The sequence below is a fragment of the Nothobranchius furzeri genome, unplaced genomic scaffold (genome assembly GCF_043380555.1).
Source record: "Nothobranchius furzeri strain GRZ-AD unplaced genomic scaffold, NfurGRZ-RIMD1 Scf216, whole genome shotgun sequence".
Classification (NCBI taxonomy): Eukaryota; Metazoa; Chordata; class Actinopteri; order Cyprinodontiformes; family Nothobranchiidae; genus Nothobranchius; species Nothobranchius furzeri.
This window is the reverse complement of record NW_027223232.1, coordinates 10,001-17,500: the sequence shown is the minus strand read 5'-3', so window position 1 is coordinate 17,500 and position 7,500 is coordinate 10,001.

Below are 7,500 nucleotides of genomic sequence, written 5' to 3'. Positions count from 1 at the left end.
TGGGACACTTGTGTCGGACTAGGGAGGCTCTGCCGTGCCCCCTGGAGGTCTAAAGGATGACCAGTAGTTGTGGTTCTCGCCCCGGGACTTGGGTCATAGTATAGCCCAAGTGGAGCACTTGGGTCGGACTAGGGAGGCTGTGTCGTGCCCCCTGGAGGTCTAAAGGATGACCAGTAGTTGTGGTTCTCGCCCCGGGACTTGGGTCAGAGAATAGCCCAAGTGGGACACTTGTGTCGGACTAGGGAGGCTCTGCCGTGCCCCCTGGAGGTCTAAAGGATGACCAGTAGTTGTGGTTCTCGCCCCGGGACTTGGGTCAGAGTATAGCCCAAGTGGAGCACTTGTGTCGGACTAGGGAGGCTGTGCCGTGCCCCCTGGAGGTCTAAAGGATGACCATTAGTTGTGGTTCTCGCCCCGGGACTTGGGTCAGAGTACAGCCCAAGTGGAGCACTTGCGTCGGACTAGGGAGGCTGTGCCGGGCCCCCTGGAGGTCTAAAGGATGACCAGTAGTTGTGGTTCTCGCCCCGGGCCGTGGGTCTGAGTATGGCCCAAGTGGGACACTTGTGTCGGACTAGGGAGGCTCTGCCGTGCCCCCTTGAGGTCTAAAGGATGACCAGTAGTTGTGGTTCTCGCCCCGGGACTTGGGTCATAGTATAGCCCAAGTGGGACACTTGTGTCGGACTAGGGAGGCTCTGCCGTGCCCCCTTGAGGTCTAAAGGATGACCATGAGGTCAAAAGGATGACCAGTAGTTGTGGTTCTCGCCCCGGGACTTGGGTCAGAGTATGGCCCAAGTGGTGCACTTGTGTCGGTCTAGGGAGGCTGTGCCGGTCCCCCTGGAGGTCTAAAGGATGACCAGTAGTTGTGGTTCTCGCCCCGGGACTTGGGTCAGAGTATAGCCCAAGTGGAGCACTTGTGTCGGACTAGGGAGGCTGTGCCGGGCCCCCTGGAGGTCTAAAGGATGACCAGTAGTTGTGGTTCTCACCCCGGGTCGTGGGTCCGAGTCTGGCCCGAGTAGAGCACTTTGGTCGGCTACCGGGGGGTGTGCCGTGCCCCCTGGAGGTCTAAAGGATGACCAGTAGTTGTGGTTCTCGCCCCGGGACTTGGGTCAGAGTATAGCCCAAGTGGAGCACTTGTGTCGGCCTAGGGAGGCTGTGCCGGGCCCCCTGGAGATCTAAAGGATGACCATGAGGTCAAAAGGATGACCAGTAGTTGTGGTTCTCGCCCCGGGACTTGGGTCAGAGTATAGCCCAAGTGGAGCACTTGTGTCGGCCTAGGGAGGCTGTGCCGGGCCCCCTGGAGGTCTAAAGGATGACCAGTAGTTGTGGTTCTCGCACCGGGACTTGGGTCAGAGTACAGCCCAAGTGGAGCACTTGTGTCGGTCTAGGGAGGCTGTGCCGGGCCCCCTGGAGGTCTAAAGGATGACCAGTAGTTGTGGTTCTCGCCCCGGGCCGTGGGTCTGAGTATGGCCCAAGTGGGGCACTTGCGTCGGACTGGGGAGGCTCTGCCGCGCCCCCTGGAGGTCAAAAGGATGACCAGTAGTTGTGGTTCTCACCCCGGGTCGTGGGTCCGAGTCTGGCCCGAGTAGAGCACTTTGGTCGGCTACCGGGGGGTGTGCCGTGCCCCCTGGAGCCATGGGAGTGAGCTCCAGCAGACTGGTATTTTTCGGAGAACCAGGCCCACACTCCTCAGACTTTGTGCCCAGGGACAGGCCACCAAAATCGGCCGCGGCTCGTGCACTTTGCCCCTGCGTTTCTCCCAGAACCAGAGCCGGAAAAATCCCAAAATTGATGCCCAGAGATAGTCGACTCTGCCTGGAATAGATTGCCACCCAAACCCGCCAACTCACGCTGGTTTTCCGATGGCCTCACCTACTAACCCGAGCATGGTCATCGCTCGCACCTTCCAAAACCTCCAGGGGCGCAGGCACTTTTCATTTACTGGCCATAAGGCCGACCGCCTTAAGCGTTAAGCGATAAGCGAAAGGCTTAGTTTGGACTTAGTTTTTGGAGCGACGAGGTCGCCGTTTTGTCAATTCTGAACCGATTTTCACGCGGTTTTCGACTGCCTGCGCCTGGGGAGCCGCCCAGAAGCCCCAGGCAGTGTTCTGGGTGGACTTCCGGACCGGTCCGGACCCGGTACCGGCCGGGGGAACCGCACCACGCCTCTCGGGCGTTTCTACACCGATTTTCGCGGGGTTTTCGACTGCATAGACGGGGCCACCTGCTGCAGGGCCCGAGGGAGGGCCTTACTGAGCTGGGTCCGACGCAGGGCCCGGTTCCTGGAGCCCGCTGGGGGGGGGGGGGGGTTCTCTAAGGCTCACGGCGGGCTGCTGAGGGGCCGGATCGGATGCAGACAGGCGCTCCTCTGCCCAGGTCTTTGCTCCCCTGCCCCACTAGGAATGGAAGACACACTGCCAACAGCTTCTGGAGGGTGATGGGCCCTGCTGCAGACCAGGTCCGACCCAGGTTTCAGCTATCCCACCCCGCAGGGACTTAAAGACACACTGCCATCAGCTTCTGGAGGCTGCTGAGCTCTACTATAGAGCAGGTCCGACCCAGGTTTCAGCTCCTGCAGCCCACTAGGACTTAAACACACACTGCCATCAGCGTCTGGATGGTGATGGGCCCTGCTGCAGACCAGGTCCGACCCAGGTTTCAGCTATCCCACCCCGCAGGGACTTAAAGACACACTGCCATCAGCTTCTGGAGGCTGCTGAGCTCTACTATAGAGCAGGTCCGACCCAGGTTTCAGCTCCTGCAGCCCACTAGGACTTAAACACACACTGCCATCAGCGTCTGGATGGTGATGGGCCCTGCTGCAGACCAGGTCCGACCCAGGTATCAGCTCCTGCACCCCGCAGGGAATTGAAGACACACTGCCATCAGCTTCTGGAGGCTGCTGAGCTCTGCTATAGACCAGGTCCGACCCAGGTTTCAGCTCCTGCACCCCGCAGGGAACTAAACACACACTGCCATCTGCAACTGGAGGCTGCTGAGCCCTGCTGCAGACCAGGTCCGACCCAGGTTATGGCTCTCCCACCCCCCTGGGACTTAAACACACACAGCCATCAGCTTCTGGATGGTGATGGGCCCTGCTGCAGACCAGGTCCGACCCAGGTTTCAGCTCCTCAACCCCGCAGGGACTTAAACCCACACCGCCATCAGCTTCTGGAGGGTGATGGGCCCTGCTGCGGGCCAGGTCCGACCCAGGTTTCAGCTCTCCCACCCCGCAGGGACTTAAACACACACAGCCATCAGCTTCTGGGGGCTGCTGAGCCCTGCTGCAGACCAGGTCCGACCCAGGTTTCAGCTCTCCCACCCCGCAGGGTCTTTAACACACACACTGCCATCAGCTGCTGGAGGCTGCTGAGCTCCGCTATAGACCAGGTCCGACCCAGGTTTCTGCTCCTGCACCCCGCAGGGAATGAAAGACACACTGCCATCAGCTTCTGGAGGCTGCTGAGCCCTGCTGCAGACCAGGTCCGACCCAGGTATCGGCTCTCCAACCAGGCAGAGACTTAAACACACACACACACACACACTGCCATCAGCTTCTGGGGGCTGCTGAGCTCTGCTGTAGACCGGGTCCGACCCAGGTTTCTGCTCCTCCACCCCGCAGGGACTTAAACACACACTGCCACCAGCTTCTGGAGGGTGATGGGCCCTGCTTTAGACCAGGTCTGACCCGGGATATAGCTCTCCCACCCCGCAGGGACTTAAACACTCACTGCCATCAGCTGCTGGAGGCTGCCGAGCTCTGCTGCAGACCAGGTCCCACCCAGGTTTCTGCTCCTGCACCCCGCAGGGACTTAAACACACACTGCCACCAGCTTCTGGAGGGTGATGGGCCCTGCTGTGGACCAGGTCCGACCCGGATATCAGCTCTCCCACCAGGCAGGGACTTAAACACACACTGCAATCAGCTGCTGGAGGCTGCTGAGCTCTACTATAGACCAGGTCCGACCCAGGTTTCAGCTCTCCCACCAGGCAGTGACTTAAAGACACACTGCCATCAGCTGCTGGAGGCTGCTGAGCTCTTCTATAGACCAGGTCCGACCCAGGTTTCAGCTCTCACACCAGGCAGGGACTTAAACACACACTGCCATCAGCTGCTGGAGGCTGCTGAGCTCTGCTATAGACCAGGTCCGACCCAGGTTTCAGCTCTCCCACCAGGCAGGGACTTAAAGACACACTGCCATCAGCTGCTGGAGGCTGCCGAGCCCTGCTGCAGACCATGTCCGACCCAGGTTTCAGCTCTCCCACCAGGCAGGGACTTAGAGGCACGCTGCCATCAGCTTCTGGAGGCTGCTGAGCTCTGCCATAGACCAGGTCCGACCGAGGTTTCAGCTCTCCCACCCCGCAGGGACTTAAACACACACTGCCATCAGCTGCTGGAGGCTGCTGAGCTCTGCTATAGACCAGGTCCGACCCGGGATATAGCTCTCCCACCCCGCAGGGACTTAAACACACACTGCCATCAGCTGCTGGAGGCTGCTGAGCTCTTCTATAGACCAGGTCCGACCCAGGTTTCAGCTCTCCCACCCCGCAGGGACTTGAACACACACTGCCATCAGCTTCTGGAGGCTGCTGAGCTCTGCTATAGACCAGGTCCGACCCAGGTTTCTGCTCCTCCACCCCGCAGGGAATTAAAGACACACTGCCATCAGCTTCTGGATGGTGATGGGCCCTGCTGCAGACCAAGTCCGACCCGGGTTACAGCTCTCCCACCAGGCAGGGAATTAAACACACACTGCCATCAGCTGCTGGAGGCTGCTGAGCTCCGCTATAGACCAGGTCCGACCCGGGTTCCTGCTCCTGCACCCCGCAGGGACCAAAACACACACACTGCCATCAGCTTCTGGAGGCTGCTGAGCTCTTCTATAGACCAGGTCCGACCCAGGTTTCAGCTCTCCCACCAGGCAGGGACTTAAACACACACTGCCATCACCTTCTGCTGGCTGCTGAGCTCTGCTGCAGACCAGGTCCGACCCAGGTTTCAGCTCCTGCACCCCGCAGGGAACTAAACACACACTGCCGTCACCTTCTGCTGGCTGCTGAGCCCTGCTGCAGACCAGGTCCGACCCAGGTTTCAGCTCCTGCACCCCGCAGTGGATTAAAGACACACTGCCATCAGGTTCTGGAGGCTGCTGAGCTCTGCTGCAGACCAGGTCCGACCCAGGTTATGGCTCTCCCACCCCGCAGGGACTTAAACACACACCGCCGTCAGCTTCTGGATGGTGATGGGCCCTGCTGCAGACCAGGTCCGACCCACGTTTCAGCTCTCCCACCCCGCAGGGGATGAAACACACACTGCCATCAGCTTCTGGAGGCTGCTGAGCTCTGCTAAAGACCAGGTCCGACCCAGCTTTCAGCTCTCCCACCAGGCAGGGAGTTAAAGACACACTGTCATCGGCTTCTGGAGGGTGCTGAGCCCTGCTGCACACCAAGTCTGACCCAGGTTTCAGCTCATCCACCCCGCAGGGACCTAAACACACACTGCCATCAGCTTCTGAGTGGTAATGGGCCCTGCTGCAGACCAGGTCCGACCCAGGTTTCAGCTCCTCCACCCCGCCATCACCAGCTGGAGGCTGGCTGCTGCTCCTGCACCCTGCCATCAGCTGCTGGAGGCTTCTGTTCCTCCACCCCGCCATCAGCAGCTGGAGGCTGGCTGCTGGAGGCTGGCTGCTGCTCCTCCACCCCGCCATCACCAGCTGGAGGCTGGTTGCAGCTCCTGCACCCCGCCATCAGCTGCTGGAGGCTGCCTGCAGCCCCTGCACCCCGCCATCAGCTGCTGGAGGCTGGCTGCAGCTCCTGCACACCGCCATCAGCTGCTGGAGGCTGCCTGCAGCTCCTGCACCCCGCCATCAGCTGCTGGAGGCTGGCTGCTGCTCCTGCACCCCGCCAGCAGCTGCTGGAGGCTGGCTGCTGCTCCTCCACCCAACCATCAGCTGCTGGACGCTGGCTGCTGCTCCTGCACCCCGCCATCAGCTGCTGGAGGCTGGCTGCTGCTCCTCCACCACCCAACCATCAGCTGCTGGACGCTGGCTGCAGCTCCTCCACCCCGCCATCAGCTGCTGGTGGCTGGCTGCAGCTCCTTCACCCCGCCATCAGCTGCTGGTGGCTGGCTGCAGCTCCTTCACCCCGCCATCACCAGCTGGAGGCTGGCTGCTGCTCCTGCACCCCGCCATCAGCTGCTGGAGGCTGCCTGCAGCTCCTGCGCCCCGCCATCAGCTGCTGGAGGCTGGCTGCTGCTCCTGCACCCTGCCATCAGCTGTTCGAGGCTGGCTGCAGCTCCTCCACCCCACCATCACCAGCTGGAGGCTGGTTGCAGCTCCTGCACCCCGTCATCAGCAGCTGGAGGCTGCCTGCTGCTCCTGCACCCCGCCATCAGCTGCTGGAGGCTGCCTGCAGCTCCTGCACCCCGCCATCATTTGCTGGAGGCTGGCTGCAGCTCCTGCAACCCGCCATCAGCTGCTGGAGGCTGGCTGCTGCTCCTCCACCCCACCATGACCTGCTGGAGGCTGGCTGCAGCTCCTTCACACCGCCATCAGCTGATGGATGCTGGCTGAACGCTGGAGGCTGGCTGCTGCTCCCACACACCGCCATCAGCTCCTGGAGGCTGGCTGGCTGCTGGAGGCTGTCTGCTGCTGCTCCTCCACCCCGCCATCACCAGCTGGAGGCTGGCTGCTGGAGGCTGGCTGCAGCTCCTGCACCCCACCATCAGCTGCTGGAGGCTGGCTTCTGCTCCTCCACCCCGCCATCAGCTGCTGGGGGCTGGCTGCTGGAGGCTGGCTGCAGCTCCTCCACCCCGCCATCACCAGCTGGAGGCTGGTTGCAGCTCCTGCACCCCGCCATCAGCTGCTGGAGGCTGCCTGCTGCTCCTGCACCCCGCCATCAGCTGCTGGAGGCTGCCTGCACCTCCTGCACCCCGCCATCAGCTGCTGGAGGCTGGCTTCTGCTCCTCCACCCCGCCATCAGCTGATGGAGGCTGCCTGCTTCTCCACCCCGCCATCACTAGCTGGAGGCTGGCTGCTGGAGGCTGGCTGCAGCTCCTCCACCCCGCCATCAGCTGCTGGAGGCTGCCTGCAGCTCCTGCACCCCGCCATCACCAGCTGGAGGCTGGCTTCTGCTCCTCCACCCCGCCATCAGCTGATGGAGGCTGCCTGCTTCTCCACCCCGCCATCACTAGCTGGAGGCTGGCTGCTGGAGGCTGGCTGCAGCTCCTCCACCCCGCCATCAGCTGCTGGAGGCTGGCTGCTGCTCCTGCACCCCGCCATCAGCTGCTGGAGGCTGGCTGCTGCTCCTCCACCCAACCATCAGCTGCTGGACGCTGGCTGCAGCTCCTCCACCCCACCATCAGCTGCTGGACGCTGGCTGCAGCTCCTCCACCCCGCCATCAGCTGCTGGAGGCTGCCTGCAGCTCCTGCACCCCGCCATCAGCTGCTGGAGGCTGCCTGCAGCTCCTGCACCCCGCCATCACCAGCTGGAGGCTGGCTTCTGCTC